Consider the following 27,759-nt stretch of genomic DNA (forward strand, 5'->3'; position numbering starts at 1 on the left):
GGGCAGGGGGGCGCACTGCGGGCCCCCCACCCCAGAGCACCCTGTCCCCATGTTGATGAGGACAGGACCTCTTCCCGACAACCCTTGCCGTTGGTTGTCGGGGTCTGCGGGCGGGGGCTTATCGGAATCTGGGAGTCCCCTCAAATAAGGGGGCCCCCAGATACCGGCCCCCCACCCTAAGTGAATGGATATGGGGTACATCGTACCCCTACCCATTCACCTGGAGGCAAAAAGTAAAAGTTAGTAAACACACAACACAAGGGTTTTTAAAATAATTTATTATTCTGCTCCGGAGGCCCCCCCTGTCTTCTTTATTAGCTCTATTACCAGGGGGGGCTTCTTCTTCCACTCTCCGGGGGTCTTCTTCCACTCTCCGGGGGTCTTCTTCCACTCTCCGGGGGGGGTTTCTTCTTCCGCTCTCCGGGGGGGAGCTTCTCCGCTCTCCGGGGGTCTTCTTCTCTCTTCGCCGCTCTCCGCTGTTGACTCGGCGAACCCCGGTTCTTCTCCAGCTGTCCGGTGCCTTCTTCTTCAGCGCTGGCTGCCTGCTATCTTTGTGTGTTAGCTCAATTACTAACAGGCAGCCGGCGCGGTCTTCTGTGACGTCAGGTTCTTCTTCTCCCCTCTTCCGATGTTGCCTCGTCGCCTCTTGTCACTGTAATGATGGAAGCGCGCCTTGCATCCCATTTATATAGGCATTACCGTCCCATCATGCTCCGGCAGGTACCCACGTGGTGGGTGCCTACCCACGTGCACCCACCACGTGGGTACCTACCGGAGCATGATGGGACGGTGATGCCTATATAAATGGGATGCAAGGCGCGCTTCCATCATTACAGTGACAAGAGGCGACGAGGCAACATCGGAAGAGGGGAGAAGAAGAACCTGACGTCACAGAAGACCGCGCCGGCTGCCTGTTAGTAATTGAGCTAACACACAAAGATAGCAGGCAGCCAGCGCTGAAGAACCCATACCAGACCTAAGGGCCTGGTATGCTCCTGGGGGGGGGGAACCCATGCCGTTTTTTTCTTTGAAAATTGGCATGGAGTTCTCCCTCTCAGGAATGCATGCTGAGCGACGCTGTCATTTTTTTTTATAATTATTTGTTTTCCCGGCGCGTATATTTTTTTCACCCATCGCAACTTTAGTGTCCCGTCGCAATCCACAAAGCCGCCCGGCGTCAATTACGTTCGCGCGCTGCACGTCGGGAAAATTACGTCACACGCATGTGCAGTACGGCCGGCGCGGGAGCGCGCCTCATTTAAATTTTAAACGCCCCCCGGAGAGGAGGACCGCCTTGCGACGGCGGCACTTAAGTTACACGGCCTGAAATTTCTAGGTAAGTGCTTTGTGGATCAGGCACTTAGGTAGAAACTTTAAGTCAGTGTAACTTAACTGCTGAAAGTTAAGTTACGCCGCCTGGCTGAGGATTTGGCCCTATGAGATTAGGGCATGCAGCACAGACAAACATAAAAAAATGGGTGGAACTCCACTTTAAGCTCTTAGGAAAAGAAGGCCCTTTCCCCAAAAAAGCATTAAATATATTGATGCTCCTAACCAATAAATATTTCAAAAAGACCTTTAATTGATATGAACTTTTGTACTAGGTACTCCTCAATACCTACTCCAGAATGCACCACTGTAAAAGGGCACTTTTCCCACTAACCACCACTGTAAGGGTGGGGGGTCATTCCTCCCATTGACCATCTTGGTAAGGGGGTATTCTTCCTAATGGTCACCAATGTAAGGCTGGCCATAGACAGTTCGATTCATGTATGGGTAGGCTGAATGTACCAAGTTGATCAATCTATCAACTTGGGTACAATCAGCCTGCCAGATTTTACGTACGATTATGGCTAATGGCTGGTAAAGCCACTAGCAAAAATCACTGTCTTCTCCTGCCAGGGATGGCTTCCCCACCTGGAGAATACAACAGCTCGGCGGGAGGGATTCCCCTGTCAAAACTGCCTGTATTGATGGGGGAATTGTGTGAATTTCTTTGGTTGCAGGAACAAAATTTGCTCCATGTAGGGCCTGCCAGTCACATTTATACAGTAATCAGTGCATATTTATAGCACTGTTCGCTGTATAAATGTGAATGGTCCCAAAAATGTGTCAAAAGTGTCCGATGCGTCCGCCATAATGTTGCAGTCCCAATAAAAATCGCAGATCGCCGCCATTACTAGTAAAAAAAAAATAATAAAACAAAAATCATAATTATGTCCCCTATTTTGTAGGCACTATAACTTTTGCGCAAACCAGTCACTATACGCTTATTGCGATTTATTTACCAAAAATAGGTAGAAGAATACGTATCGGCCTAAACTGAGAAAAAAAAATGTTTTTTAAAAATGGGATATTTATTATAGCAAAAAGTAAAAAATATTGTGTTTTTTTTCAAAAGTGTCGCTCTTTTTTTTGTTTATAGCACAACAAATAAAAACCGCAGAGGTGATCAAATACCACCAAAAGAAAGCTCTATTTGTGGGAAAAAAGGACGTTAATTTTGTTTGGGAGCCACGTCGCGCGACCGCGCAATTGTCAGTTAAAGCGACGCAGTGCCGGAAGCTGAAATTTCGCCTGGGCAAGAAGGGGGTATACGTGCCCAGTAAGCAAGTGGTTAAAGAAAACAGTCAGGAACACTATGCAAACAACGAAATCAATATGTACAGATTAAATAGACTCCCCAATAACTTTTGGTGTGTGTGGGATTCTGTGGCTAAAGGGGAACCCCAGGCCGGCCTACGATACCTCTAGTACACACCCAGTGAAAAATATCAATACCCATGGTGTGTCCCCTTTAAGAGCAACGGAGGTAATGTCCTGGAGGCAAAGCTTTGCGTTTTATTATATTCACCGTCAATGTAGGAGCTCTGTGGACAATATTTGGATGTGGTATTCTATGAAAAGCATTAAAGGTTCCTGGGCAAAGCCCCCTCACCAGCAACACTGAGCAATCGATTGATCTTAGATGCAGGTGTGTCGCAGTGGCATTCAGTCCTTGAGCTGTTGCAGGATGTCCTTCTTTAGCATGGACAGTCTGCTCCTCTGGGCTGGAGTTGCATAAACAATCTGTTCCTCTGTGCTGGAGCTGCATGAACAATCTGTTCCTCTGGGCTGGAGCTGCATGAACAATCTGTCCCTCTGGGCTGGAGTTGCAGACTGTGTGTCCCTTGGTAGGCCGCAATTCCACACACACATAGAATGCAGATGCTCTCCCGATGGGGTGCAGGCAAAAAGAGGCTCTGGCCTAGTTCCTCTGGCTTTTTATCTCCTCCCCCACAGTCCTTTGCTGCTGCCTGATGATTGGCTCAGGCTCTTCCAATAGGGAGTTTACAGACAACCTCCAATAGGGAGTTCCCAAACAGCAGTACTGACTGTCTGTGTGAAGAGAGAAGTGGGGGGGGGGTGAAAAAGCCCACACTGCTGCAGCAGATAGCTGTCCCCTAATAGATTAGATCAGTCTGGAGAAGTACTACACACTAATTACACATGTAAGGGGCATTATTCACAGTGACCTCCAATTAGTTGATTTTAGCAGAGGTTCCCTGAGATCTGAAAATTATTTCAAAGGTCCTCTGGAGTAAAAAATTTGGGAAAAACTGTGAAAAAATACTGTAATGTCGGTTTATATGTTGCTTTGGAACCCAGTCATATTTTCCCACACTGAAGTGCTACTACGAAACGTACGTATGTCCATCTGATGGGGCAGCTGCACATGAATAATAGCTGGCTCTGTTTTTAATTATCTGTGCATCTACAAAAGGTCCTATGGTACAGTAACAGCTCGGGGCTCCCTCTACCGTGTGCTCCCGGTTGGCTCATGCCAGCCATACATGGTTCAAATCTTGGCCAGTTCAGCAGGAACCACCGGAGATTCGAACCATGTATGGGCAGACTGAATCTACCCAAGTTGAATGATTGATCAGCTTGGGTACAACCAGCCTTTTGGATTTTTATATGTGATTATTGCTAGCAGCTATTATAGCCACTAGCAGTAATCCCTGTGTTCTCCCGGCAGGGAGGGCTCCCTCCGCCCCCCACCAGGAGAACACAATGGGTCCTTGGGAGGGATTCCCCCATCAACAATGATTGTTTTTAATGGGGGAATCAAGCTATTTTCTTTCCTTCAACCTGTGGTTTCAGGAAAGAAAATCACTCCATCTATGGCCGGCTTCATGTTTACAAGGTAAATACCCGATGGTACACCTGGTATACATTACAGTCCAGCAAGATTGCTGACTGTGTGAGGGTGGCTGAGAATAATATCTACAATTATGCCGCGTACATACGACCGTTTTTCGGGTTGTAAAAAAATGACGTTTTTAAAGGAGTTGTAAAGGAAAAGATTTTTTGCCTAAAATTAATGTCTGCAAGGTAGACAGACAGAATAGTGTAATGATTCTGTTAAAAAACGAGTAAATACCTATTAAATTCCTTCATCTATATAACCTCCGGCGTTCTAGTTTCTGTTCTCTCATTCACTTCCTGGTATGGGGCGCTCGTTCATGTAAGAACTACATTTCCCAGTATGCATTGCGGCACGCCCAGTAATTCACACCTCCTTGAAGTCTCTAACAGGTAGAGAGCGTCCTGCCGCACAGATGTAGTTCCCAGGAGGGGGCGAGCACGTTACTGACCACCGCAGTAAAGCCTCCCATCACGGTGGTGAGTAACAATCAGACAAGCAGGAAGTGAACAGAACAGAGAAGAAATAGAGCAACTTCTGAACAAAAACGAACAATGAGGAAGTGAAAAGAGGAATGTCTGCAGGTAAAGGATGTTTATTATAAAAAAAAAAAATTCCTTTACAACCCCTTTAAGGGTCTAGAAAAAACTAAGTTTTTTTCAACCTGATCACTAAAACGGCTTTGCCTTTACACGATCGTGAAAAAAATGCTCTAGCAAAGCGCGGTGACGTACGACGGCACTATAAAGGGGAAGGCGCCACCCTTGGGGCTGCTTTAGCTGATTTTGTGTTTGTAAAAGACGATTCGCGCTTTTCTGTCTATTACTGCGTGATGAATGTGCTTACTCCACTACGAACGCTAGTTTTACCAGGACGAGCGATCCCGTCTCATAACTTGCTTCTGAGCATGTGCGGGTTTTTCACATCGTTAAAGCCCACACACGACCATTTTTTTACAACCTTAAAAACAACAACGGAACGTCGTGAAAAAATACAGCATGTTCGAAATTTTTAATTGCCCATTTTTTCGATCGTGAAAAATGCTCTGGAGCCCACACACGATCATTTTTAATGACATAAAAAGAAAAAACGTCATTTTTTAGAACCGTCGTTTGTGTACGCGGCATTAGATTTGGATTGGTGCCAGAAGAGGCAAGCTTGAAGTTGCGTCTGTGTTATTCTCAGGCCTAGCGAAATGGACGGGCAGTCTTTAACTCAGTTTTCCACGTGGTTTTGTTTTCTTGTTTACTCTACAGACGTCTAAACATCAACTTTACTCTGTGCCAAGAAAACATTGATAACCAGATCCTTCCCTTAATTCAAAGGTATGCTTTTCTACTGTTTGGTAACCGACACCAGAGCTCTAATATATTAGGGCTCTCATCCAGGTAACAGCTCCATATCAATTAATTGTTTCTTTCACAATAGGGAGAATGTAAGTTTGCCCTCAGCCAAAACCCACAGTTGTAATTGTAATAAATAAATGGAGCATGAAGCTTGGATGTCTGTTGTGATTACGAGACGGGATATTACCATTTTTGTATAGCCACACAAACGGGCTTTATGGAAAGCCTTGTAGAGTTTTTGTTACATGGATTTACGTTCCATTTTTTGTCAGTTTTGATAGCTGATATAATGGCAGCCACTTCGATATAATCCCAATACATTGTGAACACTTCCAGATGTTTTTAACCGCTTAAGGACCGGCGCACGCCTATCTACGTTGACAGAATGGCACGGGCAGGCATACGTCCCCTTTAAATTGCCGCCGTGTGGTCGTGGCGCTCTATGACCGTGCCCGCGGGAACCACGGACCCGATTGCTGCCGGTGTCCCAAGATCGGGTCACAGAGCTGAAGAACGGGGAGATGTTGGCCCAGATCCACTAAGAAGTTACGCTGGCGTATCTATTGTAAAATGGGGGGAACTAATGCGCAAATCTACCTAACCACGGGCAACTAGGCTAAAATATAAATAATAAAAATTACACTAATAAGCAGCAGCCACGACTAATAGTGCTCACGCACCAACAATATATGAAACAAGGGTGGATGTAATGGCGCTTACCAACACAATTAATAAATTAATAAGTGCTAAAAAATATTATAATTATCCAAACAGCAAATGAAAAAAATCCAGAAGGCTAATCGGTCAGAGCCATCACCCGCTGTGGGAAAAATGAATAAATGTTCCACTCAGAATGACGTCAAGGAATACCACCCAACACTAAGATATAGTGTGGAAGGTAAGGAGAGTGGTAAATACTGAATCCTAATAAGGTAACCACATGTGCCAACCTCAGCACAATGAACAAAGACAATCACCATGCATGATGATAATATAATACAGTAAGTGAAAATCCCAATAGTGATAATCCAATTTACAAGTGTATAATAATAAATGCAAAAATCAGTGTGATAATGCACAAAGAGTCCATCAATAAGAAAACAATCCGTGCAAAAAATAATATAAATAAAATACATGCGCAAGTGGGCGTGACCAAAAAAATATATAGTGTAAAAAAATGTGTTGGTCAATAAAAATTCCAAATGATCAATGAAAGTCCCAGTGCAATGTTCAAAAATGTGTCCAGTGCACAAAAAAATATATTGAATAAGCAGTCCACAGAGATTCCAAACCATAATATTCTAAAGTGAAAAAAGACAGTGCTCCAATCAATCCTTCAGTGCTTGATGCTGATCATGCATAAGTGCTTGTAGATACCACCGTTAGGGCTTCCCCCAGTGTCTGGCAAAACAGTGTGTTCCAGCCCCTAACCTTAGGAGGGCTTTTAGTAAAGCCTGTATGAATACCGTCCCACAGTCAGCCTGCTGATTCACTCCCATATATCTCGGCTTCAATAAGGGTCAAAACGATGTCTCTCCAATAAAAAATAAGGGAAGGGAAGCCTCCATAGTGTAAAATCTTTAGGATTTATTGCATAAAAAACAAAGTAACACTCACAAACATCTGACGATAAACAGCATGTAGTAATCTTGTGTCTCCGCTCTGCGGCCGCGAGCGGATGACGTCACCAGCGGCTCTCCACGTCCTCACGTCCTATCTCCACGTCCTATCTACAAGCACTTATGCATGATCAGCATCAAGCACTGAAGGATTGATTGGAGCACTGTCTTTTTTCACTTTAGAATATTATGGTTTGGAATCTCTGTGGACTGCTTATTCAATATATTTTTTTGTGCACTGGACACATTTTTGAACATTGCACTGGGACTTTCATTGATCATTTGGAATTTTTATTGACCAACACATTTTTTTACACTATATATTTTTTTGGTCACGCCCACTTGCGCATGTATTTTATTTATATTATTTTTTGCACGGATTGTTTTCTTATTGATGGACTCTTTGTGCATTATCACACTGATTTTTGCATTTATTATTATACACTTGTAAATTGGATTATCACTATTGGGATTTTCACTTACTGTATTATATTATCATCATGCATGGTGATTGTCTTTGTTCATTGTGCTGAGGTTGGCACATGTGGTTACCTTATTAGGATTCAGTATTTACCACTCTCCTTACCTTCCACACTATATCTTAGTGTTGGGTGGTATTCCTTGACGTCATTCTGAGTGGAACATTTATTCATTTTTCCCACAGCGGGTGATGGCTCTGACCGATTAGCCTTCTGGATTTTTTTCATTTGCTGTTTGGATAATTATAATATTTTTTGGCGTATCTATTGATACGCCGCGTAACTTCTAGGATGCTCCGGCGTATCTTTGTTTTGTATCCACAAAACAAGATACGCCTGAAGCCGGGCTAGATCCGACTGACGTACGTCTTAGTACGCCGTCGGATCTAAGGGGCATATTTACGCTGGCCGCTAGGTGGCGCTTCCGTTGATTTCCACGTCGAGTATGCAAATTAGCTAGCAACTTAGACATGAGTTACGTCCATCCCTATTCACGGATGACTTACGCAAAAAAAATAAAAAATTCAAATTTCGACGCGGGAACGACGCCCATACTTAACATGGCAATTCTATGTATACGCCGCAAAATACCAGCTTTAACTATACGCCGGAAAAAGCCAACTACAGACGACGTTCGAAAATGCGATGGCCGCGCGTACGTTCGTGGATCGTCGTAAATCGCTAATTTGCATACCCGACACGGAAAACGCCACCCAGCGGACGCCGAAGTATTGCATCTTAGATCCGAAGGCGTACGAAGACGTACACCTGTCGGATCTAACCCAGAAGCCGTCGTATCTTGTTTTGAGGATTCAAAACAAAGATACGACGCAGGAATTTTGAAATTACGCGGCGTATCCTTAGATACGCCGGCATAATTTCTTTGTGGATCTAGCCCTAAAGATTTACTGCTGATCAGGGGCTCTGAGCTGTAGCAAAATGGCAGCTTCCCGTAAAAAGAAACAAGAGCAATGTTGGAGGCAATTTACAGCACACACTCATTTTGGTAGAATAATTATTAATGTGGAATGTTATTACCATGCTAAAGAACATTCTTTTTTATTAAGTTGTTATGGGTAAAGTTCCGCTTTAAGAAGAAAGTAATGACATTTATATATTTTTTTAAAGTATAATCAATTGTTTGTATAATTCTTGGTTGACTGTTTGCTTTTTTGGTCCCAATATATATAGACCAGTGGTCTCAAAGTACCGGCCCGCGGGCCATTTGCGGCCCGCGGACCAGTTATAAATGGCCCGCAGGCAGGGTGGAAGTGGGGGGAGCAAAGAGTATCAGGTGGTGAGCCGTTGGTATTACAAGTTATTACCACCAGATGTGAGCTGGCGCCATCTGGTGGTGGCCGTTGGTATTACAAGTTAAGCATTACAAGTTAAACAGCAATTCTAATGTCATTTTACACTATTTTCACTGCCATCTTCTTCCCTCTAATTAGAACCCCCAAACATTATATATATTTTTTATCCTAACACCCTAGAGAATAAAATGGCGATCGTTGCAATACTTTCTGTTACGCCGTATTTGCGCAGCGGTCTTACAAGCGCACTTTTTTGGGAAAAAATGACACTTTTTTTTAATTAAAAAAATAAGACAACAGTAAAGTTATCCCCATTTTTTTTAATATTATGAAAGATAATGTTACGCCGAGTAAATTCATACCCAACATGTCACGCTTCAAAATTGCGTCCGCTTGTGGAATGCCGACAAACTTTTTTACCCTTTAAAATCTTCATAGGTGACGTTTAAAAAAATCTACAGGTTGCATGTTTTAAGTTACAGAGGAGGTCTAGGGCTAGAATTATTGCTGGGGGTTAATAATGTGTTCGCTGACACCAGTACTGTTGTTTTTGAAGTTTGAAAGTTTGCATGCGGCCCCCCATGGCATATGAAAACTTGTCTTGTGGCCCTCAGGTAATTTGAGTTTGAGACCCCTAATATAGACCATTCATAGCAGCACAGTGTTTCAGGCAAAATTAGAGGGGGTAGTAAACCCGTCAGCTTCAGTTTCCCATGTAAACTGGAAAGAAAGTTTTTTCGGTAAATAAAAATAGTACAAATATCAATTTTGTTATTTACAGATATAAATGTGTGTGTCAGCATTAGTGGATGGGAACGCCCTAAACATTATTAAACTGGAAGCAGTTGCAGGTGCCGTCATCATAATAATATTCGTGTTCTTCTTAATATTTGTTTTGCTTTGCAGCCAGCTCACACAGATCAACTGTGCTAAGCATGGTTTGGGGCCGTGTCATATGATAACCCGAGGAGCTGATCTGCCAACATGATCCATTCATCAAGTGAAAACAAAAGCCAACTGCTTGCAAAAAAATTGCCTTTAACCACTTAAACCCCGGACCATTTTGTTGCTAAAAGACCGGGCCACTTTTTGCGATTCGGCACTGCGTCGATTTAACTGACAATTGCGTAGTCGTGCGACGTGGCTCCCAATTCAAATTGACGTCCTTTTTTCCCCACAAATAGAGCTTTCTTTTGGTGGTATTTGATCACCTCTGCGGTTTTTATTTTGTGCGCTATAAACAAAAATAGAGCGACAATTTAAAAAAAAAAAACAATATTTTTAACTTTTTTCTATAATAAATATCCCCCCAAAAATATATAAAGAAACTTACTTTTTCCTCAGTTTAGGTCGATACGTATTCTTTTTTGATAAAAAAAATCTGCAATAAGCGTATATTGATTGGTTTGCGCAAAAGTTATAGCGTCTACAAAATAGGGGGTAGTTTTATAGCATTTTTATGATTTTTTTGTGTATTTTTGTGCGTGTACTCGAGAGAGGAGCCGGACTGCAGGAGTTGGGAGTAGGCAGGCCTCCCCCAGAGGCAATCTGCCACCTTTCTCCATGCCCCGGGTGGCAATGGTGGGTGTGAGGGGGTCCTCCCACACAGCCCGCCCTACCTGCTCCGCTTTGAAGCCCAACGGGGCAGAGGGACTCCCTATAAGGGAGTGAGAGGATTTGTCCGCTCAACCAGCCCCGTTAGTCCTTCGCCTCTCTTTTTTTAGAGACCGCGTAGTCAAAGTGCGTGCATGTTAACCCAATTTCGAGTGTGTGTGGTGTTTTTTTGTGGGAGGGGGGTGGACGTACTAAGCGCAGGCTTACCTCGCATAGCACACCCACCGGGAGCCGGGCTGAGATTTTTTTACTAGTAATGGCGGCAATCAGCAATTTTTATCGAGACATTATGGCGGACACATCGACAACTTTTGACACATTTTTGGGACCATTGTCATTTTTACAGCGAGCAGTGCTATAAAAATGCACTGATTACTGTGAAAATGACACTGGCAGTGAAGGGGTTAACCACTAGGTGGCACTGTAGGGGTTAAAGGGGATGTAAAGGTTCATCTTTTATTTTCTAAATTGGTTCCTTAAAGCTAGTGCATTGTTGGTTCATTTACCTTTTCCTTTGATTTCCCTTCTAAATGTTGTTTTTCTTTGTTTGAATTTCTCACTTCCTGTTTCTCCTCAGTAAGCTTTCCACCATCATCCGAGCCGTGGAAAGTCATTTAGAACAGCTTACTGAGGAGGAACAGGAAGTGAGAAATTCAGACAAAGAAAACAAAGAAAAAAAACATTTAGGGCCAGATTCACAAAAGAGATATGACGGCGTATCTCCTGATACACCGTCGTATCTCAGAGATACAATTGTCGTATCTATGCGGCTGATTCATAGAATCAGTTACGCATAGATAGCCCTAAGATCCGACAGGTGTAATTGACTTACACCGTCGGATCTTAGGCTGCAATTCTAGGCCGGCCGCTAGGTGGCGATTCCATTGCGGTCGGCGTAGAATATGCAAATGACTAGTTACGCCGATTCACGAACGTCGGCTTTGCCCGTCGCTCTAAATTTACGTTGTTACCGTAGAGATACGCGGCGTAAAACTAAGGGTGCACTCTAGGTGGCCTAGCCAATGTTAAGTATGGCCGTCGTTCCCGCGTCGAAATTTTAAATTTCACGTCGTTTGCGTAAGTCAACCCTGAATGGCGCTGGACGCCATTTACGTTAACGTCGAAACCAATGACGTCCTTGCGACGTCATTTAGCGCAATGCATGTCGGGAAATGTTAGGGACGGAGCATGCGCAGTACGTTTGGCGCGGGAACGCGCTTAATTTAAATGGTGCCCGCCCCATTTGAATTAGGCGGGCTTGCGCCGAGCGGATTTACGCTACGCCGCCGCAAGTTTACAGGTAAGTGCTTTGTGAATCAGGCACTTACGCTGTAAACCTGCGGCGGTGTAACGTAAATGGGATACGTTACGCCGCTGCAGCATAACAGATTTCTACGTGAATCTGCCCCTTAGAAGGGAAATTGAAAGAAAGGGTAAGTGAACCAACAATACACTAGCTTAAAGTAACCTATTTAGAAAATAAAAAACTAACCTTTACAGCCCCTTTAAGTGTGCCCTAGTGAGTGTTTCTTACTGTAGGGGGGATGGGCTGTGTGTGACATGACACTGATCCGAGATCAGTGTCATTGTCACTAGGCAGAGCGGGGATATGCTTGTTTACATTAGCATATCCCGCTCTATCTCTCCGTGAAACGATCGCGGGTATCCCCGAGGCGATCGAGTCCGCGGGACCCACGGTCGGGTTCACTGAGCTTGCGGCGGGCACGCGCGCGCGCCACCGGCGGATGGCAAGTAGTTAAAAATGTTTTACCTTTTATTTAAAAGTTGTTCTTGAGCTCCAGTATAATGACTTTGCCTAGGCTGAGATGATGTCACCAGTCTGCTGTAGGCAGGAGGAAGCATTTCCTCAGTCAGACATCAATATTGTAAATTTATAGCAAGTCGCAAGATCATGAGAAGCTGCAGCAGGCGCTGATCTGTGTAAGAGACATTTGTGAACACGATCAAGAACTGCCCAGGCATCATGATTTATACAATTGGATCATCTGTGAGCTGGCATCCCAGGTTAGGAAACAGATGGTGACCCAGGTTGATGTCTAAACAAAGATGGCGGGGTCCCAGACAGAAAAGCAGATGAATGAACTAATTGTCATGGGGAGTACTGTGATCTTTGTGAGAGGTAATAAATACCTGTTACATGTACGTAGTATCACTTACCATACACAAATATCTAATGCTTGATCCCTTTTAAAGCACAACTAATCTGCTATATAAAAAAAAACTGGTTTTGTTGCCGAATAGGCTCTGTGTGTCTCTTCTGCCAAAAAAAATTAAAAATGGGGCAGATTCAGGTACCGCTGCGCACTTCTTACGGAGGCGCAGCGTCCCATTTTTGCCCTGCGCCCCCGCAAATTATTTGCGCTACGCTTCATTCACGAAGCAGTAGCCACGTAATTTGCGTGGGCGCTCCTCAAAAATGCCCGGCGTAAGGGCGCGTAATTTAAATGATCCCGTAGGGGGCGTGGATCATTTAAATTAGGCGCGTTCCCGCGCCAAACGTAGTGCGCATGCTCCGTCGGGAAACTTTCCCGACGTGCATTGCGGCAAATGACGTCGCAAGGACGTCATTTGCTTCAAAGTGAACGTGAATGGCGTCCAGCACCATTCACGATTCACTTACGCAAACGACGTTAAATTTTAAATTTGCAACGCGGGAACGACGGGTATACGTAGCATTGGCTGCCCCTGCTAATAGCAGGGGCAGCCTTACGCAAAAACCGACGTACGCAAACGACGTAAACTGCGTACGCAGGGCTCGCGTAGGGTTGTGAATCGGCGTTAGTATGCAATTTGCATACTATACGCTGACCACAACGGGAACGCCACCTAGCGGCCTGCGTAAGAATGCAGCCTAAGATATGACGGCATAAGGAGCCTTATGCCAGTCATTTCTTAGGCTGCAGTCGGCGTATCGAGGTTCCTGAATCAGGAGCATTCGATACGCCGGGGCAAGTAAGCAATTGCGCTGCCTAACTATGGTTACGCAGACGCAATTGCTACCTGAATCTGGGCCAATGTCTCGCCTGCCTACCAGCAGTGTTTTAAAAAAAATGTTTTAACGTACCCTGAGCTGCATCTGTCGGGTGCTGGGATCAATGAACTCCTATGCACACGCGCAGAAGTTACATCATCCTGGGCTGGCCAATCAAGCTCAATCCAGAAGACCTAGACAAGAGGGCATTGGCAGCAACGTGGGACATTGCAATCATCACAGTGCTGGAGGGGGGCACTTTGGCAGGTAAGACAGAACCCGTTCTCCTCCCCTCTTTTTTTTTAGTCAATAGACATGTGCAATTCGTTTCGTTCCAAATTCGTTTTTTGACAAATTCATACATTCGGAAATATTCAAATTAATGAAAACCTGTTTAACAAATTTTTCGAAAACGAAAATTCTAAAATATTAAAAATTTGAAAATAAGAATGAAAATCCGAAGATTGAAAAGAATGAAAATCCGAAAGTAAGAACGAAATACGAAAACCCAAAAATTCTAAAATCCGAAATAATAACTAACTAATAATAATAATTATTACTAACTATTCAATTACAGTAAAACCTTGGATTGCGTGCATAATTCTTTTCCGGAAGCATGCTTGTAATCCAAAGCACTTGTATATCAAAGCTAATTTTCCCATAAGAAATAATGAAAACTCAGATGATTCGTTTCACAACCATTTATTCATAAATCCTTCAGTTTATAGTCAATATAAAAAGATTGAAGCAATGTAATAAGTTGTGTAACCATAAAATGTCCATCCACAAATGGAAGCCTCCACAAGGGGGTTAGAAGCAAAATCCAGCAGGAGCTACAGAGTATAAAAGAGAGCAGAGGCTCCTCTAAGTGTAGCAATATGGTTACATTTTAATGAAGGTACATTTAGGGTAAAGCTGTCCACTTTACCCCGGATGCCTGCATAATTAGATGTGCCTGTTTTAATCATCAACCATGTGAGCAGGGCCGCCATCAGGGGGGTACAGGCAGTACACCTGTAAGGAGTCCGGAGGTCCCCAGGGGCCCGGAGGCCCATAGGGCCCCATATGGCAACTCCCCTTTTTTTTATTTATTTTTTATTAAAAAAATAATATTTTTTTTAAATATATTTTTATTTTATTTTTTTATTAAAGGGCCAATTTTTTTTTAATTTTTTTTTAGAGGCCCCCCAGGGCCCCCGGATGGAAACCCCCCCTTTTTTTTTTTTTTTTTTTTTTTATAAAATTTTTTTTTTTCTAATATATTTTTATTTTATTTTTTATTAAAGGGACAATTTTTTTTTAGGGGTAGGGGGGCCCAGAGATCCCCAGGGCCCCGGATGACAACCCCCCTTTTTTTATAAAAAAAATACTTTTTTTTATATTTATTTATATATATATATATATATATATATATATATATATATATATATATATATATATTTATTTATTTATTAAAGGGCTCAGAGGTCCCCAGGGCCCCATGTGGCAAATTCCCTTTTTTTATTTGTTATAAATGTTTATTTTTTATTTTTGTTTATATATATTTATTTTTTATGTTTTTATTAAAGGGCCCAGAGGTCCCCAGAGCCCTGGATGGCAACCCCCCCTTTTTTTTATTTTTTATAAATGTTTATTTTTATATATATATATATATATATATATATATATATATATATATATATATATATATATATATATATATATATATATATATATATATATATATATAATATATTTTTTTTTATTAAAGGGCCCAGAGGTTTCTTTTTATTATTATTATTATTATTATTATTATTATTATTATTAATAATAAAGGGCCCAGAGGTCCCAGATGGCAACCCCTCTTTTTTGTATTTTTTTTTATAAAAAAAATAAAAATAATTTGTGTATATATATATATATTTTTTTTTTTTATTTATATTTATTTTTTATTAAAGGGCCCAGAGGTCACCAGTGCCGCGGATCGTTACCCCCCTTCTTTATATATATTCAATATTTTTCTTTATAATAATTCCTGATGGCTGCCCTGCATGTGAGTTATTAAATGTTGTACCTTCATTAAATGTAACCATATTGCTACACTTGGAGGCACTTCTCTTCTTTTTTTATACTGTGACATGACGCTACTCTTATATCAAGACATCGCTTGGATGACAATGACCATTGGTTTTCCCCTGATGAAGATTTGTTTGAAATCGAAATGTGTTGGAGCTTATTTACAAAACTGTGATGTATATATACTGTATGCCTGCAGATAATCCAACTAAGTCTGCTTCAATAACTCTAGGGATGTGGCCCCATTTGGCAGATGAGATTGGGGTTGTAATCTAAAGGATAAAAAAAAAGGATAAAAAAAAAAACTGTGTTGCACTCAACTAATACTCATAAATGACAAGTGAAAAATAAAATATAAAGTGAATGTAGAACCTACTCTTACAAAAACACAAATTCCCATAAATAATTAAATGAAATATAAAGCAGCATGTCTGCGCATGCATGGGATCTCATTTCAAGATGGTAGCTTGGCTACAGAGAATTTTGGATGCAAGAGGAACAATGCTGGACTCCATAGGCTAGTAATTATGTTTATTTTAGTGAGGGGCAGTTGTTATGGGTGTAAGATATAAGGTGTGTGGATTGACGTTCCTCTTTAAAGCAGAGATCCACCCTAAAAAAAGGCTGCAAAAAATGTGAAAAAAATATATATTTTTTTATAAACAGTGGGGATCGAAAGTTTGGGCACCCCAGGTAAAAATTTGTATTAATGTGCATAACAAAGCCAAGGAAAGATGGAAAAATCTCCAAAAGGCATCAAATTACAGATTAGACATTCTTATATGTCAAAAAAAGTTAGATTTTATTTCCATCATTTACACTTTCAAAATTACAGAAAACAAAAAAATGGCGTCTGCAAAAGTTTGGAAGAATTTATAGCATGCACTGCCCCCTTTGCAAAGCTGAGACCTGCCAGTGTCATGGATTGTTCTCAATCATCGTCTGGGACAGGGATGGACTGGCCATTGGGACTACAGGGAGTACATGGGAGAGACCTGTCAAAGTGGGCCAGTCTGGATGAAGTCCAGGGCCAAATTTTTGTCCCAGTCCAGCCCTGGTCTGGGAAGACCAGGTAATGCCAATCTCAAAGGTTTTAAATCAAGAGGCGTAAACTTAAGGTTTTTCCATGGCCTTCACAATCTCCTGACCTCAACATAATTGAAAATCTATGGATAGACCTTAAAAGAGCAGTGCGTGACAGACAGCCCAGAAATCTTAAAGAACTGGAAGACTTTTGTAAGGAAGAATGGGCAAAGATACCTCAAACAAGAATTGAAAGACTCTTGGCTGGCTACAAAAAGCGTTTACAAGCTGTGATACTTGCCAAAGGGGGCAGTACAAGATATTAACTCTGCAGGGTGCCCAAACTTTTGCAGACGCCATTTTTTTGTTTTCTGTAATTTTGAAAGTGTAAATGATGGAAATAAAATCTAACTTTTTTTGCCATATTATAAGAATGTCTAATCTGTAATTTGATACCTTTTAGAGATTTTTCCATCTTTCCTTGGCTTCGTTATGCACATTAATACAAATTTTTACCTGGGGTGCCCAAACTTTCCATCCCCACTGTATGTAGCGTCCTGCTCCTGTTGAGTAGGCGCTATGTTGTAAATTTAGTTACCTGAGCTGTAGTTTAGCTCATAGGATTATAAAAAATTGTGGGTTTCTGTTCTAGTCCAGCTGTGTTGCACATGTTCCCCTTGCCTGCAGGTGTCGCTGTCACCGGGAGTCAAGGTTGGGAATGCAATAGGATGGGCGCATTGGGTGCCTTCTTTCCAGAAGCAGCCCAGTGGGCGTGGTCAATCTGCTGTGTATTCTGGGAGAGGGTACTTAAGGGGCAGATACCCTTCTGGCGGGGTCTTCCGGTCCTGACCTGATGGTCCTCCTGGCCTCAGGGATGCGATGCCAGTGTTTTTTCGGTCTCTGGACCTGCTGGCCCGTGGCTCCGCAACTGAGAGTAGGCCCAAAAGTTTCTGGGGCCTACTGGTCCAGGGGTGTCCTGCGGGAAGAAGCTGAGCAATTGGGGACTCAATTGAAGGACACACCCGGATCAACTTGCCTCACTGTGCTGCTGGCCTGGATGAAAGATCCTGGCATCGTGAGCTGTGTACTTTCTTTGAAATTTCGTCAAGTGTGTGCATGGTTACATGATCCTGTGGCCGAGGACTGTGTAACGACCCAACGACACTCATCAAGTCTGTGGCAGAGACTTTGAACGAGCTTCGCACCGGCTGCTAGGTCAGTGAGAGTGGGCCTATCCGGTGGTTGCTAAATCCAGCGTGGAACTGATTTGTCCTCTGGATCTAAGACTGTACCCGTGATCCGCAAAGCAAGGTACCTGAATCTTCCCTATCCCTCTACCCCTCTGTTGAGAACCTGTTCAATAAAACTCTTGAAGAAAAAGAAACCAAAGTGTTGGTGCGGACATTCTTTTGAACAACTCTTCAGGGGAGACCCCTAGGTCGAGTGTGGTGAACAGTAAGGTAACGGCAGGCCCAAAATTAAACCAGCAGCTCCTTCGGGGGTAGTGTTACATATACTTACCAGAAATGGCTGTTGCTAGACAGATTGTCCTAATCTGCCATTTCCTATTCCGCGGTAGTTTTCAGTCTTCTCCTCCTTACGTTGTCTTCTGGGACATTTGGGTTCACTGTCTTCTGGGACTTATGCAGCCGGCCATTCACAAAGCACCACGCGACTCGCGCATGCGCAGTAGGAAACGAGCAAGGCTCCACTGCCTGTTTCCCTTACTTCGAATGGCGGCGCCGGGACACGATCCAATGGACGGACCGGCTTCGGGTGGTCAACATCGCGGGCATCCTGGACAGGTGTGCTTATTAAAAGTCAGCAGCTACAGTGTTTAATTTTTATTTATTTTTTTACAGCTGGACCTCCGCTTTAATTCCCCTTTAAATATAAAGTTATGCTGGACAGATCATCACCCCAAGTACCAAAGTCAAAAGCCTTGGAGTCACCTTTGACGTCAATGGATGTACAAATAGGATCAGTAGTCAGCGGATCCCATTATCTTCTCCGCCTGCTGCGTAGACTCATCCCCTTCATCCCGGAAGAGGACATAGCAGTAGTAGTCGGAACAATCATCAATTCTCCACTCAACTACGCAAACTCACTCTACTTAGGACTACCTAAATACCAAATTTCGTGCCTACAAGTCATCCAGAACACGGGGAAAAAACCCTGGGAATCCATCACCCCATCCCTGAGGACCCTTCATTGGCTAACAGTAAAGGATCGGGTGACATTCAAGACCCTCTGCCCCACCCACAAATCCACACAAGGAAAGGCTCCTCAATACTTATGCGATAAAATAAAACACTACACCTCCAATCGCATTCTCCGATCAACTAACCAAAACCTCCTTCACATCCCCAAGTCCCGCTACAAATCGAAGGGCGAACAAAGATTTGTAGCTAGATTCAGAAACACTTGCATAACTTTGAGGCGGCGTAGCGTATCGCATATACGCTACGCCGCCGTAAGTCAGAGAGGCAAGTGCTGTATTCACAAAGCACTTGCCTCCTAAGGTACGGCGGCGTAGCGTAAATGGGCTGGCCTAAGCGCGCCTAATTCAAGTGTGGAACAAGGGGGCGTGTTTTATGTTAATGACTCGTGACCCGACCTGATTGACGTTTTTAAGTAACAGGGCATGCGCCGTCCGTGGACATATCCCAGTGTGCATTGCTCCAAAGTACGCCGCAAGGACGTATTGGTTTCGACGTGAACGTAAATTACGTCCAGCCCCATTCATGGACGACTTACGCAAACGACGTAAAATTTTCACATTTTGACGCGGGAACGACGGCCATACATAACATTGGCTAGGCCACCTATTTGTTCAACTAACTTTACGCCGGAAAAAGCCTTACGTAAACGGCGTAAAAAAATGCGCCGGGCGCACGTACGTTTCTGAATCGGCGTATCTAGCTCATTTGCATATTCTACGCCGAACTCAACGGAAGCGCCACCTAGCGGCCAGCGTAAATATGCACCCTAAGATACGACGGCGTAGGAGACTTACGCCTCTTGTATCTTAGCCTAATTTAAGCGTATCTGGTTTCCAGAATACGCTTACATTTACGACGGCGTAGATTCAGAGTTACGACGGCGTATCTACTGATACGCCGGCGTAAACGGCTCTGAATCCAGCTATTGGAGTCCAAGGACCACGGCTATGGAACACTCTACCCACAAACATCCGCATGGAAGAAAACCATCGGGCCTTCAGGAAAAAACGTAAGACCCACCTCTTCTAAAGGATAAGGACGACACCGGATGGAAATAAGTGCCTTGAGGTAATTTAGTTCGCATTTGTAGCGCTATACAAGTTATTCACTCACTCAGATACCTTCGCTGTAAAGATCTACAAAGTCAGATTTAACAGAATATCTATTTCCTTTGTAGCTGACCCCCCCATATGCCTTTATAGAATTATAGATAAATACTACTAATGTCTAATGCAACAATATGAGAAATGATTGTCCACATCAAGCAAACTTCCAATCAGGGCCGAAACTAGGTGAACGTTTCACTGCCAAATGGTGAACGTTTTCGTGTTAAACCACTTACTCCTAACCCCCTGATAAATAACATTTAACCATCACAGGAAGTGGGTGCAATGAGGCTGCAGGGGATCAGCAGCAGGGAGCAAATGTCATTCAGTTAGGGTTTTAGAACTGATCACTTACTGGACTCATTTTTGTTGCTATATCATCACTGTCTCCCAGACCTTTGAGACCCCCAAAAAACACGCATTAAATCCTTTATCAGCTGGGGGAAGAAGTATTTTAATAGTTTTGTGAACAACTACAGTTAGGTACAGGGCCGGTGCTACTACTAGGCAGCTGCCTAGGGCGCCCGACCACTGATGTTCCTACTCTCTTCTCTCTGCAGCAAGCAGCTAAGTCTCAGCATCAGCAGGCAGTGGCCACTCTGTTCACACATAGTGTCAGAGGCGGCGAAGGACTGTACACGTATGTGTCCCGACTCCAGTATGAATGGAAGCAAGCGAACATTCATTGATGGGCACTGGTAGGCTGCATTTGATGGGCACTGGTAGGCTGCATTTGATGGGCACTGGTGAAGCTGTTCCAAAGCTCCAAAGACATGCTGGTAGGTAAATTGGATCTTGTCCAAATTAGCCCAGTATATATATGTGTATGACTGTGTGTCCCAAGCGTGTCGAGATCCTACGGGGTAAAATGACCGCACCAGCCAAGCAGACTCTGGCTGGAAAAAGCGCCTAGAGGCGATTCAGTTCGCATGTGTAGCGCTATACAAGTCATTCATTCATTATGGGCGCTGTTGAGGCTACATTTGATGGGCGCTGGTGAGGCTGCATTGATGGGCGCTGGTAGGCTGCATTGATGGGCGCTGGTAGGCTGCATTTATGGGCACTGGTAGGTTGCATTTGATGGGCGCTGGTGAGGCTGCATTGATGGGCGCTGGTAGGCTGCATTTGATGGGTGCTGGTAGGCTGCATTTGATGGGTGCTGGTAGGCTGCATTGATTGGGCGCTGGTAAGCTTCATTTGATGGGCGCTGGTGAGGCTGCATTGATGGGCGCTGGTAGGCTGCATTGATGGGCTCTGGTAGGCTGCATTGATGGGCACTGGTAGGTTGCATTTGATGGGCGCTGGTGAGGCTGCATTGATGGGCGCTGGTAGGCTGCATTGATGGGCGCTGGTAGGCTGCATTTGATGGGTGCTGGTGAGGCTACATTTGATGGGTGCTGGTGAGGCTGCATTGATGGGCGCTGGTAGGCTGCATTTGATGGGTGCTGGTAGGCTGCATTTGATGGGTGCTGGTGAGGCTACATTTGATGGGCGCTGGTGAGGCTGCATTGATGGGCGCTGGTAGACTGCATTTGATGGGTGCTGGTGAGGCTGCATTGATGGGCCCTGGTAGGCTGCATTTGATGGGTGCTGGTAGGCTGCATTTGATGGGTGCTGGTAGGCTACATTTGATGGGCGCTGGTGAGGCTGCATTTGATGGGCGCTGGTGAGGCTGCATTGATGGGCGCTGGTAGGCTGCATTGATGGGTGCTGGTAGACTGCATTTGATGGGTGCTGGTAGGCTGCATTTGATGGGCGCTGGTGAGGTTACATTTTATGGGCACTGGTGAGGCTGCATTGATGGGTGCTGGTGAGGCTGCATTGATGGGGGCTGGTGAGGCTGCATTGATGGGCGCTGGTGAGGCTGCATTGATGGGTGCTGGTGAGGCTGCATTGATGGGGGCTGGTGAGGCTGCATTGATGGGCGCTGGTAGGCTGCATTGATGGGTGCTGGTAGGCTGCATTTGATGGGTGTTGGTGAGGCTACATTTGATGGGCGCTGGTGAGACTGCATTGATGGGCACTGGTGGGCTGCATTTGGGTGCTTCATTAAAAAGCTGAGGTATACATTGACAGGGTAAAGGGGGTGTATTCAGGGTTGGAGCCAGGGTGTCAAAACTCCTTGCACCAATCCTGGTTAGGTACTAAAATAAATGTGGTTGTGCGGGATTTAGGCTGGAGTCACACCTATGCATTTTTAGTGCTTTTTGCATTTTGCAGATTTGCTCTACAGAACGTGTTCCATAGATTACCATGTTACATGGACTGTAGTGCAAATCTGCAAAATGCAAAATGCACTAAAACTGCCATAGTTGTGAATTCAGCCTAAATATGTATTCTCTTTTCTTTTTTTTTTCTCTTTCTGTGTTCCTCCAGTAACTAAGACATACAAAGAAAATGACTTGATTGTTTACTTTTACTGTACAAACCTTTAACACCAGCGGTTCAGGACTCTATGTTCTGGCAAAATCCAATCTCATTGTACACGGTGGGAACAAATGTTTTGTTAGTGCCGTCTTTTCTTATATTGAAAATCTTAATAAAACTTATAGAAAACAAAATCCTTTCGCTGTGAGCTTATCTATAACATGGGCTAGCACAAAGGTATACCATAATAAACACACAACACACCAATATAATACAACAATTTTATTAAGTTTGGATTAATTTTTTGGCCACGGTGTCATCCACCAGGATGGGGGGTTACAATTATAATAAATTAATAAATAATTAAATAAGCCCTTTTTTGGCTGAAACTCTTATGACATAAATGTCCATCCAGCCGAAGCTGGACGACTACTCCCCACCGGCCCCAGTCGGCCGCAAAGCTGCCGGCTGTGGCCCCCCCACCACTGTGGCCGATTCAATTAAACTTTGGAGACCCATATTAAAAATATCCAAACCTATTATGGATAGGTGCACCTTATCCTTCCTGAATAATCCTGGCAAAAACCCCTCCAACTCAGTGTGACGAAAGGAAACCCCCCCAATGGAGGAAATGAAACTATGTACCGTCCTATTCAGGCGCCTACGGATCCTATCCACATAAAAAAGGCTGCCCTGAGGGGACCATAGGAGCCTAGGGATCATCTCCGAATAGGCCAGCACCACCCCCGGGTACATTAGGGTTATAGAGTGTAAGTCCCTCTTCATCTCACACAGTAAATCCCAAGTTCTGTATTTTCCCAGGTCATTCGCCCCAGTGTGTAAGACTAATACCTGAGGGGCGGGCCATATGCCAGATAAGTAGGACAGATGCTCTAACAAGCCCCGCCATCTCATGCCCCTGACTCCAGACCAAAAAATCATAAATAAATCTGTGTCCAGATCTAACGCAGTCGAGTAAGATCTAGCTCCAGCCTGCCTGGCGGCCCAAAAGATGTAGGAGTGGCCTACGATCCATACGACTGTCCTGGGATGATCTGAAAAAGAAATTCAAGGGGTTAAGAGACCCGGGCGGACATAGATTTTGTATCTGTCACTGCCCCAACGTCCTATACTCTTTACCTTGTTAACAGACAAACCCAGAGAGTCAGCAGTAGTGGCCGCCCCGATTCTGAACGAATGCGATGAAAAGCGTAGACCGGATAAGTTCAGATACTTCAGACAGGCGGCCAAAACGGCCGAGAACTGAAACCTGGTCAGTGAAGATAAGTCCTTATGTATAAAAAATGACCCGCCGGACGCGGGCCTAGCAGCAACATAATTTGATGTGTGAAGAACCGGACAGATGGCCCTATTTGGGGAACTGGACAAACAAAACCAACGGCCCTGACCTGGCTGGGATGTCTTGGACCTGCACATAAAAAAGTGAAGGGAGCCTCCCTCTAAACGGACATGCGAAAAAAGCAAAAAAGACCATGACTTCCTATTGGGTGCTGTGAATTCACCTAGCCTAAGGGCACCGAAGAAAGCTACCGCGAATGCGGCTCTGAAAAGAAGAACCTCGAATTCGGATACACATACCTCCCGCAGGACTGACCGAAGGTCCCCCAACATAGAGATGGATATCGGGCGCCTGACGTCCACCACAGGGTTAGATCTCCTAAGACCCTTAATGACCTGGGTGACTTGAAAAAATGAAGTCAAAGCGGGGAGACCGGCAAATTTTAAAAAGAAAGAAACTCCCGCGAGAATCCTGCTAATAGAGGCCTGGCTAAGTTGGGATTGGATCAAATGGGACAAAAAGGATAACGCAACATATGAAGTGACAAAAAGAGAATCCAAACCCGCCTCGCGACAGAACAAACACCACTTGCTCCAAGAGTGCTTGTAGTCCGTCCATGTTTTCTCCGATACCGAGGCCTTGAGGTTGGTGAAGATTAATCCCAGATTAAGCCCCAGAGGAAGTCTGGGCAGGGGGTGCCATGCGGATCCGCTGACGGGGCCAACTCCCGGAACCTCCTGAGCTGTGAACGAGATAAAGCGTCAGCTATATTATTCACTTTTCCCGCTATGTGTTCAGCCTTCAACCAAATATTAAAACGCATGCAATGAAGTACCAAAAACCGTAGTAATTTAATGACTGGTTCAGATTTTGAAGATAACGTGTTAATTGCAAAAAGGACGCCTTTGTTGTCCGTATGGACCAAAATCCTTCGGTTCGCAAAGGCGTCCTTCCAAATCACAACGGCAACGATGACCGGAAATAACTCCAGAAGGACCAGGTTCTGCAATATTTCCTTCTGTTGCCACTCCAAGTGCCACCTGCTAGAACACCAATGACCTTGCAAAAAGGCCCCGAAACCGACGGACCCTGACGCGTCCGTGAAGAATTCCAATTGTGTGCTATCCATGAAATCTACTTGCCAGGCCGATGCACCGTTGAAATTACTTAAAAAGGAATCCCATATTTTCAAATCCTCCTTAATACTCTTGGAGATTCGCACATGAGCATACGGGCTCTTGTAACCCCGCAGGGCTAAGGAGAATCTCCGCGAAAACACCCTAGCCATTGGGATGATCCTGGCCGCGAACGCAAACAGCCCCAGCAAGGACTGGGCTTCTTTCAGCGAAACCTTCTTCCTAGCTAGAAAACCCGTAATCAGCAAAGACATCCTCTGCACCTTTTGCTCCGGTAACCTGAACTCCATCTTCTGAGCGTCAATTGTAATGCCCAGGAATTCTATGGAAACTGCGGGTAGAACCGTCTTCTCATGCGCCAGAGGAACCCCGAACTCCTTACAGACATCGGAAAACACCTGGAGCGATTCCATGCATAACGACGACCCCGCCGGGCCAATAAATAAAAAATCATCCAGATAGTGTAGGATGAAACTCTGAGGTATCGCCTCTGACGCTACCCAATGCAAAAAAGAAGAAAAAGCTTCGAAATAATAACATGAAAGAGAAAACCCCATGGGCATGCATTTGTCAAAATAAAATTGCCCCATGCAATGGAAACCCAGGGAGTTAAATCCCTGGGGGTGAACTGGGAGGAGGCGAAAAGCCGCCTTAATGTCCGCCTTTGCTAAGAGTGACCCTTGGCCTGACTGCCTTAGCAAGGCTAGCGCTTCATCAAATGAAGCGTAACACACTGGTGCATTGACATTAGCGACTTCGTCATTCAAAGAAAATTTGGGAGGGTAGGAAAGATGGTGGATCAATCTAAAGCTGCCGACCTCCTTCTTTGGCACAATGCCTAGGGGGGACACCCGAAAATCGGAAAACGGAGGGTCGGAAAAGGGGCCGGCAATCCTACCCTCCAAAAGCTCCTTGTAAATCTTGTCCCGGACGATGTCCAAATGCGTAACCGCCGATTGTAAGTTCCGTACCACTGTACACCCTGGGCCTCTGAAAGTGGGTACCAGGAAACCATCTGTAAACCCGTCAGATAGCAGGACTGCCATCTTGCGGTCGGGATAACGATCTAGCCACGGGCGCATTTTTGCCAAGCTCACTGGCGTCGGGGCCCTTCCCCAAGCCGCTGGAACCTGACTGGAAAGAGCTCGCGGCAGCTTTGCGGAAACATCTTGTCGCCGCATGAGTACCGCTGCAGTATGAGCATTCATGCTTAAACCTGCAGTTTGAGAGGAATTTACATTGCCCCTCATTGAATGCGAAGCAAAACCCCTTCCGAAATGTGCTCTGAGCGGCCGTCTGGGGTCGGGGGGTAAACTGTGGCTTTGGTAGCATCAGGTTGAGCCATAGGCCCACATCCTTGGACCCCCAGTGCAACGAGGGATGGACCGCTAGCTTTTGACGAAAATTCTCGTCATACGTGAACCATGCCGAGCCGCCAAAATGGCGGAAAGCCTCAGCGATTATATCCAGATGCTGGAATAATCCGGAGCACTTACCAGGAAAACGTTCACCCATGACTGCGGCATATATACAGAAAGCCTGCAGCCAATTCTGAAACGTCTTGGGGATTGCCCTCCTCCTATCCTCCTCCGCTCTCTCCCCTGCCTGCTTGTCCGACTTGGACAGAAATTCCTTAGAGGCAGGAAGTAGTGACAAAATATCAAGATACTCCCCCCTCCATATTTTTTCTTTCACTGTTTTAGATAAATGAAAGCCCAGTGGAGATAAAGCGCATGGGAGGGGCTCTTTAAAAGAGGACTCGCCGACCGTCATGGCAGAAGGCCTAATCGGCAACATAGGGTTAACCGACATTGGTTGGTATCCACTAGCATGTGATAAATAAGTATCATTGACCTGCATTGCGGGGTCACCTAAATCTTGCCATACCGCACTGATATCATCATGCATATTAACACCATTAAACTCATTACCAGACATATGTTGCATTCTTTTAGCACCAACAAACTGTGTGCATGAAACATCACCATCACTTCTTAATACGTTACCTCTGGCACCGGACCCCCGTGCACCTTGTGTGACACCACTCATATCAGCACCACTATCGTGTGCCCCTTTAAACTGCTTCAACACTTCAGAAAAAGAATCCATCAAACTTGACAATTTAGTAAAATGATTAACATAAAGATTCTCACCGCCAGGAACGTGCCCACTCGTGGACCCCGCAGGGGGGGGAGTAGCGCTGCCCCCTTGTTGGCAAGGGGCACCCTGTGCCACAGCTCCCTCTTGGCTGGCAGGCTGCAGAGGAGCGTTCGTTTTCTGTTTCTTATTTCTCCTGGCAGGCTGCTTCCTTGTACCGCCCCCGACCGCTTTCACCTCTGGGATAGGTGGAGTGGAGCAAGAGCCGCCCTCATCACCCAAGCACCGCCTAAGCCATTCCTCCCCCCCTCCGCTCTCCGCCCTCTCTAGCAATTTGCAGAGAAGCTCCTCACGGGCTCTGGAGGGATCCATGGCTGCGACGGTGAGGTGAGGCGAGGTGACGCTCGTTGCTGCGTGTCGGAAGAAGCAGCCTGAGCGGTCACCTCACGCAGGGGTATATATAGGCTTCTTCAGCGCGGGCTCCCGCCGCACGCCACGACCAATGGGGTGCCGCCTTCCTTCGACCAATCACGGGAGGGGGGCGGTCCCGCCCCGGCGAACTCCGATCCTGTGCACGAGACAAGCAGGGGAAAAGGGAGAAAACAACATCTCCCCTTTGAGCCATCCCATGCCGGTCCAGCATAGCGCTGTGACCCCTCATTCTGCTTCTAGAAGCTGTAACCTATGCTGATCATAGAGACACAGATTAATTATGACATTTGATTGGAGGTTGTAAATTATTGTTTATTGCAACACCTACAAGTCAAAAAAGAAAGAGAAAAAGTTAAAAGTATTGGGCCGGATTCAAGTAGATTTGCGCATTTATTACGGAGGCGCAGGGCAACGATTTTGCCCTCTGCCCCCGCAATTTTTTTGCGCTGCCCTCGATTCACGGAGCAGCAGC

Source organism: Rana temporaria, chromosome 5, assembly GCF_905171775.1.
Source record: "Rana temporaria chromosome 5, aRanTem1.1, whole genome shotgun sequence".
Classification (NCBI taxonomy): Eukaryota; Metazoa; Chordata; class Amphibia; order Anura; family Ranidae; genus Rana; species Rana temporaria.